We start from the raw sequence: 15,370 nt of genomic DNA, 5'->3' as shown, positions 1-15,370 counted from the left end.
TGTGTCCCTGTGTGCCAGTCCTTGTAAGAGAGAGAATGAGCGTGTCTGTGTGTGAAAACGCTCAGGATGTATGTCTGTGTCTGAGTCTGCCAGTCCTTGTAGGAGAGAGAACGAGTGTGTCTCTGTGTGAAAACGCTCAGGACGGATGTGTGTGTGTGTCCCTGTGTGCCAGTCCTTGTAAGAGAGAGAACGAGCGTGTCTGTGTGTGAAAACGCTGAGGATGGAGGCGTGCGTCCCTGTGCGCCAGTCCTTGGCGGAGAGAGTCCGGGCGTGTGGGTGCGTGTGAGTGTGTGTCGGCGAGAGCGCGGGGGTGCGAGTGCGAGTGCGAGGGTGAGCGCCTCGGGGCCGGAGCCCGCGGGCCCGGCCCCCTCTGCCGCCCGTTCTCCTTCGGCCGCTCCCGGCCCGACCCCGGCCACCGCCCCGGGGGCAGGGACGGGGACAGGAGGGGACAGGAGGGGACAGGCGGGGACGGCAGCGACACCGGCAGCGGCAGGAGGAAGAGGAGGCGGGGAGGAGGGGGAGGAGGGGGAGGAGGGGAGGAGGAGGACCCGGGGAGCGCCAGGGCAGCTGGAGTTTCGCAGCGCCGGGGCCGGCCCGACTTCGAGGCACGGCGGCAGCGAGACGCAGCGGCAGCAGCATCGGGAGGAGAGGGAAGGAGGAAGAGGAGGAGGAAGAGGAGGAGGAGGAGGAGGAGGAGGAGGAAGGGGAGGAGGAGGAGGAGGGGGCAGCCCCGAGCCAGAGGCGGCCCCGCTCCCTGCCCCCCGCAAACTTTCCCTGCGGCCCTGCCCCGCCCGGCCCGGTCCTGGCCGGCGGCTGGCAGGCGGCAGCCGGGAGGGGAGCTCCCGCGGACCTGGCCGGGGGGCCCCTCCGGCCCCTCCGGCCCCTCCGGCCCCTCCGGACCATGGGCAGCGCTCCCTAACGCCGCCGCGCCCTCCGCTCACCGAGGACACCGGACACTCGGGGTGGCGGGGGGGGGGGGGGGCCCGTCGCCCTCCAGCCCCCCGCCCCTCGGACTGGCACCCCGCCCGCGGAACCGCAGCGGCCGGCCAGGGATTTTCTTCCTTGCTTTCCTCCTTTGGACATAGTCCGTCGTCCACCCCCCCCCCCCCACCTCCCCACCCCCCTTTCTCCCTGCCTTGGACGCTTGGCAGAAGAGCTGTCGGGAGCCAGAGGGAGGTTCGTGCCTTTTTGTGTGTGTGTATGTGTGTGTGCGCGCGTCTTTCCCTTTTCTTTTCATCTCCGATTCCCCCCCCCCCCCCTTCTCTCTGCATCTGTGGAGTATTTGCGTTTGGGGTTTGGGTTTGAAGAGGCACAGACAGACACAGAGACACACACACACACACACACTCGCACAGAGGGGGAGAGAGAGGGGGTGGAGAGGGAGGCAGAGACACCATCTGCAGTGTCAATGCGGCGCTCTCGGTGAAGGAGGGGAGAAGCCGCCCGGCCAGGTAAGGAGCCCCTTCGGGGGCACGGGAAGCCCGGGGCCTGGGGCTCCGACCCCCCCTCCCCACCCCTCTCGCCCGCAGGGACCTGGACAAGGTGGGGGGGGGTGCCAACTGGGGGTCCTCCGGGCTCCCGCCCGCTCCCAAGCGCGCAACGCTTCGTCCGTGCGCCCGGGCGCGCACCGTCCCACCTGGAGACCTGCAAAAGGGGGGGACAGCCAAGGACTGTCTGTCCGGGCATCCTCCCTTCCCGGAGGGGGGGGGGAGGTTACCGGTCCCACCCCCGGGACCCGGGGGAGAAGCCCCAGAGCCTTCTCCCGGCTCCCGCTGAGCCGGGATTTTCCACCCCGACCTCCGGGCCGGTCCTTGTCGATGGATTGCGTCGGGAAGGGGATGCGTCTCGGGGGGAAGAGGAGGGCGAAGGGGGTCGGCTGTGGGGTTGAAGGGGGGGCACGACGGCCGGGTGGGGAAGAGGGGGCGACGGTGGGTAGGAGAAGGGCATCGGGAGAGGTGGGACCGCCTTGGCCGGGGGCAGCCTGTTGGGAAGAGGAGAGGAAAGCGGAGTTGGGGGCTTCGGGGATGCCACCTCGGCTGGGGAAGGGGCGGGCGGGTCGAGGAGGGGGCTTGGTGGCCCCGGGCAGGAGATCTCGGCACCGGGACGGCGCCGGCAGAGGGACGGGGGGTCCGAGGGACGGGGGGGTCCGAGGGGCGGGGTCCTTTGGCCAGCCGGCCGTCGCCCCCCGCCGGCCTTTCCACCCTGCCCTCCCTCTGCGTCCTCACCTGCCTCCGCATCCCAGTGGAGAGGAGGAAGAGGGAGGAATGGGGGGGGGGGGAAGGTCTCCCCTCCCTCCTCTGAGGGCGCCGTCCAGGTGAGAAATGTCAGAGGGAGGGGAAGCTTTGCTCGCCTCCACGGTCGTCGTTGTCATTCTCGCCCTCTCCCTTTCGCGCCTCAGTTTCCCCCGCCGGAGTGTCCCTGCACCCCCCCCCCTTTAATGATAATAATTGCGGTATCTGTTAAGCGCTCACTTCGTGCCGGGAACCGTACTAAGCGCTGGGGTGGATATAAGCCGACCAGGTCGCACACCGTCTCGGTCCCACACGGGGCTCGCAGTCTGCATCCCCATTTGACAGGCGAGGGAACCGAGGCGCGGAGAAGCGACTTGCCCAAGGTCACCCAGCAGCCAAGTGGCGGGGGCCGGGATCAGAACCCGTGACCTTCCGAATCCCGGGCCCGGGGTCCGGTCACTACATCGTGCTGCTCCGACGCAACTTTTCTCTTTTTCCTGCAAGGGTCCCCGGGAACGGTAGGGCCGGTCCTTTCCCCCCCCCCCCCCCCATTTCCCAGCCCCCGCCCCCCCCCCCCGGCTTTCCGAAGTTGGAGCCGCCGGGTCGCCAAGGGACTTGTGCGGTTGCCTGCGAACCCCCAACCCCCTTCCCCGTCCCCCCCCCCCTTCTCCGTTGACCTCCGCCGTGGGTCACCCCAGGCCGGACCCTGGAGGCCGGGGCGGACCCTGCCAGCCCCCGGCTCGGGCCGTGGTCGTTCTGCACCCTCCCCCCCAGTTATTGGCCTCCAATAATACCAACGGCAACCCGGTGCTCGCCGGGTGCTCACTCTGTGCTAAGCGCTGGGCGTTCGGGTCGGACCCAGTGAGCCGGCGGCTCCGACGAACTTTCCTTCCAAGTGGGAAGGACCCCGGGAGGGAGGAGGGTGGGCCGGGGCCGTGCTGGGGGGCTGGGGGGCTGGGGGGCTGGGGGACTGGAGGAGGGGACGGGCGCGGAGGCCGGGGGGTGGCCGGGCGGGGAGCCGGTCCTCCCGGTGGGCCCGGGGTGCCCTGGCCGGGGGCGGGAGAGGCCCCCGGGAAAACACCCCAGGGAAAGCTCCGGCCGGCCGGGGACTGTCCGTCCGTCCGTCCGTCCATGCGTCTGTCCGTCGGGGTGTCTGGGTGTCTGTCCGCCCGCCTTAGGAACTCGGGTCCGACACCCCGCCCGCAGTGGCCCCTCCGCCCCCGGGCAGGGTCCCGGGGGTCGTCGGGAGCCAGAGGGCGCAGGGCTTCTTTCTGCGAAGCGCTGGGGTTCGGAGGGGTCCCCGCCCTCCTCTCTCTCGCTGTCGAGGGCTGCGGTCTGGTCCCGGCTGGCCCGGCCCGGCCCGCCCTGCCCTGCCCTGCCCTGCCCTGCCCTGCCCTGCCCTGCCCTGCCCTGCCCTGGTCGGTCCGGTCCGGTCCGGTCCCGGTGCGCTGCCCAGCCCGGAGCGCGTCTGTCGGCCGGCCGGGGCGGGCAGGGGCACCGAGGCCCCCGCTGGGCAGGCTTCGCCCCCCGCCTCGGGCTCCGGGCTTCTCTCGCACATCGGGGCTGGGAGGGGAACGGCGAGGCACCGCTCCGCCCCCACCCTGCGCGCCCCCCCACCCCTCCCGCCTGCTCCTTCCTCCCCCATCCTGCCCCTCCTTCCCTCCTCCCGCCTGGTCCTTCCTCCCCCATCCCGCTCCCCCTTTTCTCCTCCTGCTTGGTCCTTCCTCCCCCATCCTATTCCTTCCTCCCCTATCCTGCCCCCCCTTCTCTCCCCCTGCCCGGTCCTTCCTCCCCCATCCTGCTCCCCCTTCTGTCCTCCTGCCCGGTCCTTCCTCCCCCATCCTGCTTCCCCTTCTCTTCTCCCGGCCGGATCTTCCACCCCCATCCTGCTCCTTCCTCCCCCATCCCGTTCCCCCTTCCCTCCGCCCGCCTGGTCCTTCCCGCTCCCCCTTCCCTCCGCCCGCCCGCTCCTTCCTCCCCCATCCTGCTCCTTCCTCCCCCATCCTGCTCCTTCCTCCCCCATCCCGTTCCCCCTTCCCTCCGCCCGCCTGGTCCTTCCCGCTCCCCCTTCCCTCCGCCCGCCCGCTCCTTCCTCCCCCATCCTGCTCCTTCCTCCCCCATCCTGCTCCTTCCTCCCCCATCCCGTTCCCCCTTCCCTCCGCCCGCCTGGTCCTTCCTCCCTCCCCATCCCGCTCCCCCTTCTCTCCCTCCTCCGGGTCCCGCTCCCCCTCCCTTCCCTGCCTCCCTGGCGTTGGGCAGACAGTCGGGGCGAGATACAAGGCAACTACTGCCTCCGTTGGGTTTGCGGGGCTCCGGGGCCGGTGAGAGGCGAGCGGCGGGGAAGCCCGGCCGCCTGGGTTCGCGGAGTCTCCCCGGCCGGGGGATGGACGGGCGGGCTTCCCAGCGGACCGCTTTCCTGGGGTGGGCGGAGCCCGGAGGAGGAAAAGGAGGAGGACCGGGACCGGGACGATGGAAGCCCGACGGCTCTCTGTCACCCCTGGCCCGGCGGGAATTTGGAATCCCCCCACCCCACCCCCAGTTCCCCACGTCGGCCGCGGACCCGAGGGGAATCTGCCAGCCCGGGAATAGCGAGGATCCTCCCTTAGGAATCCCGGGACGGGATGGGAAAGGACCCGGGCGCGCATCTTCCCTCCCCACCCCCGCACTGCCTTCCCCGCCCTTCCTCCAGGGCCCGAGCCAGATGTGCTCGACGGAGCATCCACACACACACCCTCCCTCCCTCCCCCCCCCCCCCCACCTGCCCCTTCCCTCCGAGAAATCAATGCGACATGAACTTAACGGCAGCTGGATGATTAAGTGCTATTTGTATTTGAGGCCGGCGTTTGGAGAAGCCGGCGCGCTAATAAATCAAGCGGCTGTTGGGGAGGTCCACCCGATTAGGGTAATTGCACTACGGGCTCTGATGAGCACTGCTTAGGCCCCGTCCGGAGCCACGCAGACGCAGGCCGGTAATAAGGTCCGAAACGGCACCGGCCCCTCGTCCCACCTCCCCTTTCCCCCCTTGCCCGCTCTCCTCCTTTCCCTCTCCCTCCGTCCCCCCGTCTTCCGTCGGCCGCTCGACCCTCAGCGACCGCAAACGCCCGGGCGATGGCGAGACAGGGTGGACGAGGGAGGGGGCTGCCGGGAGAGCGCCCGCCAAATCCGACAGATTGTGCTCCCCCCGCTCCGGTGCTTAGAGTAGCCCCCTGCACCCAGTCAGGGCGGCGTGGCTTGATGGAGGGGCGCGGGCTCGGGAGTCGGAGGTCGTGGGTTCTGATCCCCGCTCCGCCACTTGTCGGCTGTGGGACCCCGGGCGAGTCGCTTCGCTTCTCTGGGCCTCGGCGACCTCATCTGTAAAATGGGGATCGAGACTGAGGGCCCCTCGTGGGACAACCTGATAACCTCGTATCCGTCCCAGCGCTTAGAACGGTGCTTGGCACATAGTAAGCGATTAACGAATGCCGTCGTCGTCATCATCTTCATGATTCCAAATGCCACTGATCGATTGATCGTGCCCCCCCCGGAGAGCCGAGGGAGGGTGAGCTTGGGGGAGTGGGATGGCCTGATTGGTTGGGAGAGGGGGGGCCCGGGATTCGAACCCAGCTCCACCAGCGACTTGCTGCACGTGACTCCGGGTAGCTCACTCTGCCTCTTCGAGCCTCGGTTTCCCCGTCATTTAATGGGGACGGTACCTTCCCTTGGAGTGTTGAGATGGTGCCTGCAGAAGTTCAAGGCGTTCGGAGAGCCATGGGGCCCTCGCCGAAGGCACCGTTCCTGACGCTGACCTAGGTCTTAATGTGCTCCCACCCGCTCCCCCTCATTCTTCCTTGCTGGGGGGAAAAAAACAAAAAACGGCATGTGACCAAGTAGACCGTCTTGGCTTTCGAGCGATGAGGCAGCGAGCGTAGGCTTCTGAGTCACCGGGATGTTTCTTCCTCCTGCGCGTGGATGGAGCAGGGTCAGGCTGTGGGTGATGGAGGGGTGATGTGTCCGCAGCGACTGCCCGGGCAGGGTTTCATTGGCTAACACACCCGCCCGGGGCTGCCGGGATGGACTCCTTAAAGAACCCGGGCGTCTGTCTGCAGGCCTCCTCCCCTTCCCCCCCACCGGGAGCCCGCTCTGAGGCGTACGAGGGGATGACCAGAAGAAATGGTCACGGATGGCTTCGGAAGGGACCGGGGATTAACCCAAGGATAGACCTCTCAACCGACGGGTCGTGAATTACCCGAACGGGTGACCGACGGAAGCTCCGCCTCCTTTTCCTCGAAGACCCTCAGAAAACTTTGGCCCCTCTTGTCAGGGTGGCTTCGTGGCTTTCCTGTCTGCAGGCAGGGGGATGGATTAGATGACCCCTTTGGTCTCTCAGCAGAGCTTTGTTTTTGGACAGTTTCCCCCCAAGAGACTGCTGGCTCATGAGGCATTTGCCCAGCTCGCCCTCCTCCCTGGCTTTTCAGAGCGACAACTGAAAGAGATACGCACGTATCCTCCAAACTTCTTCTCCTCCTCTCCATCCCAGCAGCTGTGGGACTGCTGCAGAGCACGTTGGGATCAGAACTCTGTGGAATAGCGTGTCCTGCGGAGGTTAACGCAGGCAGGTGTCTCCAAGCTGGCAAGCCTCTTTCCCTCCACCCCCCCCCCGCCTGGTTAAAACTCCCTCCTCCCGCCCCACCCCCCCCTCCTCCGAAGCCTCCTTCACACACTGGGTTTTGCTACGGTAAATTGGATTTTCAGATGTCTTGTAACTCCGACACAAAACAGATCACCGGCTAAGAGGATATATTCTCCGGCAAACATCAGCTCCTGTTCATGCCGAACATGAGCCGGGTGGAATCAATCCCCTCACGCCCCTCGGTTCTGCAGGAAGGACTCCTTCCCTTCAAAGGTGGGAAGGACAGAAAGGGGATGGAGAGCTATCGTAAATCCAGGGAAGAGGAAAGGTGTGGGTTCTGCCTCTTCCCCTAAGTGCTGATTTCCCTCTCTGCAGACTTGTTTCCTTTATTTCCCGGGGGGTCTAAGTGTCAGTGTTTTGGCTTCCGTTAACCAAAAGGTGAGCCGTTTCAGGACCTTGACCTAGGCGTTAAGGACAAGGACTGCTAGCGAAGAATCGAAGGGGAGTTCTTTTTTTCTTGGCTTGTTTGCGTTGCGAAAAAGCATTTGCATGAACTTAGGCCTCTGAGGGGCCCAGGCTGAAATGCCAGCAAAGCTTGCGCAGGCTCAGAGATGAGGACATTTCTGTCCGCCTCCCTGGCTCCCAGAGGTCACCTGAGGGAGAAAGAGGCCCCTTCTTTCAGACCCCTCCACTGAGAGAATGAAGAGATGGATCCCAGAAGGAGGTCGGGGGTTTCTCCTTCTTCTTCTACCCCTCCACTTCCCCCATGCCAGCCTGAGAGATTATTTTTTTCCCATTCTCCCTCCAAGATCCCGTTCGAGGAAGGCCCCTGTGCCGTGTCCCTTGATGGGTGCCCACTTCCGCCCCTAGGAGCCTCTCAGAGAACGTGGTATTCATCATCTCCTTCACTGTTAGCCTAAATGCTCTGGATCCCCACCTCCCTTGGTTTCCTAATGCAGGCCTGGCTGGGCTCCTGTCTAACCAGGGTCCTTAACCCCAGGCCTGGACAGGAAGGTTAGATAGAGGCACGCACACACGCGTGGGTTGTGTAAATGAGATGGCCTTTGGGGAAGTGCTGCAGCCCTTCTTGAAAAACATGCCCCAGCTCTTAACTGAGAAGCCGTGGGTCAGAAGCCGAGAAGTGGCTTGGCCTAGTGGCAAGAAAACAGAGGACTGGGTGACGGGAGACCTGGCTTCTAACCCTGGCTCCATCACCTGGCTGCTGTGTGATTATGGGCAAGCCGTTAAACGTCTCTGGGCCCCATCTGTAAGATGGAAATTAAACGTCTGTTCTCCCTCCCCCTTTGAAGGTGAGCCCTATATGAGGCAGAGACTGTGTCCGATCCCATAATCTCGTATCTGCCCCAGCTCTCAGTACAGTGCTCGGCACAGGTAAGCACTTGAGAAATGCCACGAGAATTACCACAGTTATTACCGCCACTATAATGGATTGTAATGGAGCAGGGTGGTCTAGTGGGTAGAGCACTGACTCGGGAGTCAGAGGACTTGGGTGCTAATCGCCGTTCTGCCAATTTCCTCCTGTGTGATCCTGGACAGATCACTGAACTTCTCTATACCTCAGTTACCTCATCTGTAAAACAGGGATAAAATACCTGTTCTTTCTCTTCTCTTTGACTTGGAGCCCCATGAGGGACAGAGACTGTGTCTGCTTATATTGTATCTAAGCCAGTGCTCTGAGTATGGAGTACAGTGCTTTGCCCAGAGTAAGTGCTTAACGAATGCTACTGTTACTGTTCTTAGTTTCTCTGGGTTCAGTGTTTTCCCCGGCCTCCTCCACTCTCGCTCCTTTCCGTACCCCGTAGTCTTATCTTGGGGAGAAACTTTGGTAAAGTTGCCCCTGAGGTTGTCGCTTTTTTAAAAAAATGGTATTTGTTAAGCGCTTACTCTGTGCCTGCCGCTGTAGAAAGCACTGAGATAGCTAATCAGATTGGACACAGTCCGTGGCTCACGGGCAGGGACTGTGTCTACCAACTCTGTTATATTGTACTCTCCCAAACGGTTAGTACAGTGCTCTCCACACAGGAAGTGCTCAACAAATAGGGCTCATTGCTTAATTCCCATCTTACAGACGAGGGGATGGAGGCATAGAGAAGTTAAGTGACTTGCCCAAGGTCACACAGCAGACAAGCGGAAGAGCTGGGATTTGAACCCAGGTCCTTCCGACTCCCAGGCCCACGCTCTATCCCTCAGGCCACACCGCTTCTCCGGTGTTCATCCAGATTGGAGTTGAGCTCTCTCTGGGGACTCTCCCAGTCCCAGGGCACAGGAATTCCAGCAGGAGCTTGGCCTCAGTCCTGCTTCTTTTACCTGGACTCAGAGCGCTTCCCCCTCACACCACACGCCCCTTGACCTGGAGCTCTGAGAGCTCTCACAGTCCCAGCTTTCATTCAATCATATTTATCGATCGCTTACTGCGTGCAGAGCACTGTCCTGAGCGCTTGCTCTGCTTCAGTCAGAACCAGTATCCTCCCTGGACTGTGGACACTGCCAAAGTTGAAGGAAGAGCAGAAGGGGCCCATCTCTAGAACTCCTGGGAACATGAGCCGAGGGCGGGGGCAGCCCAGGCACCCACTGGAATGGCTTTCGGGCCTGGGGTCAACTGCCATCCACTGTTTGTGAAGTCTAGGGTTGAGTCCAGAGAATTATAGCTTCTTGCCCAACCAGGTAGGTGCGTAATTAAGAATTACATAATGATGATGATGATGATGTCTGGGCTTGATGGTCTGTAGGAGACCATTAATGTAAGTGTTTGTAGAACCTAGTCCTCTAAGTGCAGCTGTAACCTGCCTTAGATGTGGCCGTGAGGTCCTGAAAAGACTTGAGTCTTTACAATGTAGACATTAGGTCCTGTGGTGGTTCTCCCTCAGGCTAAATAAACATATCTATTCAGGCAACTTGGTCGATCGTATTCACTCTGTGCAGAGCACTGTACTGAGTGCTTGGGAGAGTACAATATAACAAACACATTCCCTGTCCACAACAAGCTTGCAGTCTAGAGACGAGCTCACAGTCTAGAGACCGGTGTAGAAAGATGGAAATAATTTTCAGAGGAGACTAGCTAAACTACAAACGTATTTTGGGCCAAACAGTGCAAGTGTTTTGAGCACAGTCTTAACAGTCCTAGTGGTTTAGGTTAGCTTTCAATCAGCCAGAAATAGCTTATCTAAAAGTAAGGCTTAGAAATGTTTCCCTGGACATGTCCTCCTCACACTTGTTTGTTTTAGTTATTGGAATTGAAAGAAAGGTTTCATTTTCATTGGAAAGATGAATGATCTTAACTGGGAAACAGAGCTTGAGCTGTTCAGCTATCCCCAAATAAAATGTTTGCTGAGATGCGTGTTTTACTTGGATATTGAACTTCCCCTGGGAAACATCGGTCTCCAGTCTTGGGTTCTCTGGCAGATCCCAGAACCCAGATGGACTCTTTAGGCCCCATATCCACCAGTAAATTTTTTTTTCTGTCACCCCATCCTGCCCCCCAAATTTGATTAGCTGGTGACTGATGATACTGGCTGTCCTTGGACTTACGACACAGTCCGTTCCTGATAACTGCTTCCTAACTCAAAATGTTGAAATTTGGAACCAGTTTTCTCACTGGAACGACGTATGGGGGATTGTTTCTGAGCCGAGGCCAAAACTGTGCTCTCGGTCTATTATAGGAGAGCAATAGAATGACATTCTTGAATTTGTAATAGAAGTGGTAATATAATTTCTTAACTGCTTACTCTGGGCAGAGCACTGTAGTAAGTGCTGAGAAAGAGTATATTAGTGGGAATGTTCTTGAGTCACAGTGGCTCCATGACAGGGTAGCTGTTGACTTTTACCTCACTGGAAGTAAAATGGCTACGTCAACCTTCCCTGGTGATCAGTCCATCAATTCATAATCAATGCTCGATCATAATCAATCCATAGAGTGCGTTGAGCACTTGCTGGGTGCCGAGAACTATACTAAGCACTTGGGAAGAGTTCAACGAAATTGAGTTGGTAGATGTGATCCCTGTCCTGAGGGAGCTTACAATCAGACTAACGTTCTGGCCTCTCCGGCTTTGCCAACGTGTAACTTTTCCTCCCACTCTGCTCCCACTTCCATCACAGCTTTTAAAATTGTTTCCCCGTTTCTCTGGGGTTCTGAACTCTCCTCCCTACCCCTTACCCACTGCTGGTCCCTCAGACCTTATGCCATAAAGAAAAAGTCAGGTTCATGTGTTGTAAAGCTGAAACAGGGCATATATTTACAAATGAGGCGAGCGCCATTCATTGTAAGAGGACCTGAAGTATGTTGAATTTGGGACAGCGTGAACCTTCTTAAAGAGGCCAAGTTGCGGGGGAAGGAAGAGGGGTAGTTGACTGCAGGGGAGTTTAACCCAGAGATGTTTCAATTTGGATCCCCGAGAGATCCTATTGGGCCCATCCACGCTCCCCAGTACGAAGCCAACAGCCCTGCCTAACCCGAGAATTTTACTTCTTTCTAAAGCGAGTAACAGTTGCTAACACACACTTACTAACAAAATTCCCCTGGCACCCATTCATAAAGCATCGTGCCGGTGATTCTATCAGCATTAAACTGTTTGGTGACTGAGTTTAGAATTATAGGAATCGGAGCAATGAATTAGCAGTAAATCAAGTCCCAGCTGAGTTCAAGCCCAACTGCGGCGAGTGTTAAATTAAAAAATATCTCACGGAGATGAAGCAGTCGTAAGTCAGGCGCCGGAGTTGCGTCGCTCTTGACTTTGGAGAAGTAACAGCCGCCCTTTGAAAGGAAGACCGTGACGACAGTCCGTATTGATTCCCGGCCATGCTGGGAAATTGCCACTTTATTTCTTCCACAACCTGATGGTTTTCTTTTCTTGAAAAGAAAAACCAACAAAAACCCAAGAACCCATCTGGGGGAGTACCGTGTTGTTCTGAGAACGGGGCAGGGAGAGGGTGACCAATTCATCTCCAGGAAGAGCTACACAGGAGGAAACTCTGCCTCTGTGAACGTCGCGTGGTCCATCTACCTGTTTGGACTATACTTGATTTTTCTTGCCGGGGGCTCTTTATAAGAGTGATAACAAAGAAGACTCCTCTAGGAGGCCTCAGAGCTGTCATGCTGCCAGTGACAATTGCTGTAGAATAGGAAATCATTTATGTAAGTTACGGTGCCCTCTGAATGCAGCTTTTTGGAAATATGGCTCCGGCCTTTCTCTCGATATATATCTGCAATAGAATCTGGAAGTTTTCATTTTCAGGGCAATCGAAGATGCATTGTGTATGGGCCTCGGTTCTAATCACAACTCAGATGAATGTCTCTGGGAAAGATCTTCGCCTTCCCTAGGCCTTAGTTTCTCCCTCTGCGCAATGGGCAGGCAGAGTCCCTGCCCCTCCCAGCTCGAAGGGGATGTAGCGAAGAAGAACGAGGACATAAGAAAAGTGCAGAAGAGAAGTCTTTCAGATAGTACCCCTCGTTTTAAATGACCGATTACTCAGGTAGAGTTTTTCTAGTGGGCAGGAAGCAGTGTGGCGTAGTGGATAGAGCTCGGGCCCGGGAGTCAGAAGGCCATGGGTTCTAATCCCGGCTCCGCCCCCTCTCTGCTGTGTGACCTTGGGCAAGTCACTTCACTTCTCCAGTTACCTCATCTGTAAAATGAGGATTGAGACTGTGAACCCCACATGGGACAGGGACTGTGTCCAATCCGATTTGCTCGTATCCACCCCAGTGCTTAGAATAGGGCCTGGCACAGAGTAAGCGCTTAACAGATACCATAATTATTATTATTTTATTATTATTATTGTTGTTGGACTGGGGGGGGGGGGCGTTCTAGTCTCAGTTTAGCTCTTCCTATGCTGCGTGGCATTGTGCTCATCACCGCCTTCCTCTGGGTCTAATGCTCTCCCCCACATGGCGGTGGGAAGGTTTCTAACCACCCCTCCCTATTGCCCAGAAAGTGTTGTGAGGATTGAGGGGATAGAGAAAAAGGCAGTGTGAAATGCTCTGAGGATAGGTGCTACTCTGAGATCTAGAAATGCAAGGCACTTGATGATTCAGGTTAGTGCTGACGATGGACTTCTGCTTTCTAAGCTGTTTGCAGCCAGAGGCAAGACTCACAGTGGCCCTGTGAGTTTGTGTCCTAAACAGCATTGCAAAAAGGTCAGCTCGTGCAAGGATTTTGGGCCGGCATGCCTTCTCTGCTGCGACTTACACCCCTCAACCCTTTTCGGGCAGATTAGGAGAAGCTAGCCGGCATGGCCTACGAGCTTGGGCATCCTCATTCGGGAAGCAGGACCTTGCAAATGAGCAGAAGTGTCTGAGCTGAGTTAGAAATGGGGGACAACAAAGAACTTTTAAAGAAGTGCATTTAACTGTATAATCCAGACATCATTTTAAGTGAAACAATGAAGCCATTTTCCTCCTGTACTTTGCTCCTTTGTCCCCCGGGGCGACTAATAAAAATGATTTGGTGTAGTGGCTCTGGCTGAGTGGGAACAGGGGGCAGGTTGGGTATGTCTGACCTTTAACCCTCTGGAAGCCCAACAGAGATGACAGGGTTTCCCCCTGGGCCCAGCTGTTGTGGTTTTCCCCACTCATGTCCGAACGTGTTATATTTACAGTCATCTTATGCCCAGAGAAACCAGTGACTTTTTACTGGTTGCTAGCTGGGGGCTCGGGGGTTTCTCCATTCCAAGACAGGAGTCAGGGAACTAGGCCTAGAGAGAGGAAGTGACTTACTCCAGAGGGAGCTGGTGACCCTGGCGTAAGAAGGAGAACGTGATATTGCTTCCAGGTCTGCCCGAGATTGCAAATCCCAGATTGCACTTCTCAGACTGAGGTCCGGGGACTGCTTGTCCCATCAACTACTCCGGAATGGGTTGCTTTTGGGGGAGAGTCCATGGATCTTCCTCCTCAGGTCCCATTCCTTGAATTTCTCTTGGGCTTTCCCTCCCCTGCTTTTCCAGTGTCAATCAGTGGTATTTACTGAGCGCCTACTAAACATTTAGAAGAGTAGAATAGAGTTAGAAGACATGATTCCTACTCTCGAGAAGCTTGCAATCTATCACGTCAGAGGTATTCAGTGCTTACTGTCTGCTGAGCTTTGTACTAAACACTTGGGAGAGTACAATAGAGTTGGTAGGAATAATCCCTGCCCTCCAGGAGTTTTCAATGTAGTGGTATTACAATCTAGTCAGGTCATTAGATCCACAAGGTCTCGAGCCCAGGGTGACAGATTTTAGGAGGTGGAAACTTTGTGACCATTGATTGCCCCAAGTGGCTAGACTGAAACTCCCGGAGGGCAGGGATCATTTTTACTAACTCCATCGTACACTCTCAAGTGCCTGGTGTTCTGCACACAGAAGACATCAGTACGGTCTTTTGGTTGACTGATTAATTGTTAGCAGCTTCACCTACTGTGCCCTTCGCTGCCTCTTAAAGGCTAAATCTCTCAGTGACTCTTGCTCACACCCGCCGCTTCTCATTCCCCTTCCCTGCCTCAGGCTGCCAAGGAGGAGACCTTGGGGCAGGGCAACAAAAATCCCATCTGCTGTGGTACTTCGGGAGCTCTCCTGCCTAGTTCGTTGGATGGGCGGCAGCTAGGATAGGGCCTGAATCACAGAGTGGGACACCATGCCGGTTGTGTGCAAGTGTGAGACAGGAGCCAGATGCCGGCCTCTCCCGCTCACTGACTTTTTCAAATCCAAGCCGCCGACTGAGACCTATCTACGGCTCTTGTGCTCCTCCTTGCCACGCTGGAAATGAATGCCAGCTCAGCACCGGCTTGGTCTTTCCCCAAAGCCAAGTCTGCATTTCTGTCTAAGCTTAAAATGATGCGTAATCATACTGTTAGAGCCAGACATTAGATGACTTAGAAAGGAAATAGGAGATAGCCTGGCCTACAGTTGGTACTTTGGGGAGGACGTGCCTGTTTTAAGAATTTTACTCTTGAATACCAATGGATAATACGCACCCACACGTGTGTGTGTGGGTCTTTGTGTGTAGGGACTTCATACTTTTGGTGTGTGCTGCAAGAGGGTAACTCTTTGTTGAGCTCCTTTGATCCCCACGGTTTCGTATGAACTACGCACCCAGTCAGTGTTCAAAAACTGAATACCATCGATTGATTTCATGAATGCCAACCGGAAGAGTTATCCAGAGAAACCTGGATGAAACATCAACCACAGCAGCTCCACAAAGAACAGCCTCGATATATACAGGCCACATTGAAAGTACTCAGTGGAACTGAGTGTTCCAGTTAAACTCGATGGGAAGGTGATGCCACAGAGACCAAGATGTGCTAGCAGTGTTCTTAAAATGAGAGTCATCTGGGGAGTCTGGAAGGTGGGTAAGGGGACAAGGAAAAAATAGATAAAGGGGAAACGAGTCAATCTGGTCATCCCATAGATGGCAAATAGAATTCTCCCTCAGGCCCCATTAGGCACAACCAGCACGTAGCTTCTCCCTCAATGGTCCTGTTCATTCACAGATTCAGACAACATCATCCTTCTAGCCTAAGGGATCCATCAGCTGATGGGG

At 57.4% G+C, this 15,370-nt stretch overlaps 1 protein-coding gene across 1 annotated transcript in view; it reads left to right on the top strand.

Moving 5' to 3' along the window:
- Positions 1-1,113: 1,113 nt before the first annotated feature.
- PLXNA4 (plexin A4) overlaps positions 1,114-15,370 on the top strand; it is a 309,259-nt gene continuing 295,002 nt past the window's right edge. Inside the window, exon 1 of the mRNA XM_029073007.2 lies at positions 1,114-1,176. The gene's annotated coding sequence lies outside the window, so the exon portion shown is untranslated. The remainder of the gene's footprint in view (positions 1,177-15,370) is intronic.

Source organism: Ornithorhynchus anatinus, chromosome 10 (genome assembly GCF_004115215.2).
Source record: "Ornithorhynchus anatinus isolate Pmale09 chromosome 10, mOrnAna1.pri.v4, whole genome shotgun sequence".
NCBI lineage: Eukaryota > Metazoa > Chordata > Mammalia > Monotremata > Ornithorhynchidae > Ornithorhynchus > Ornithorhynchus anatinus.
The sequence above is the reverse complement of the archived record's forward strand: the minus strand, read 5'-3'. Positions and strand labels throughout refer to the sequence as shown.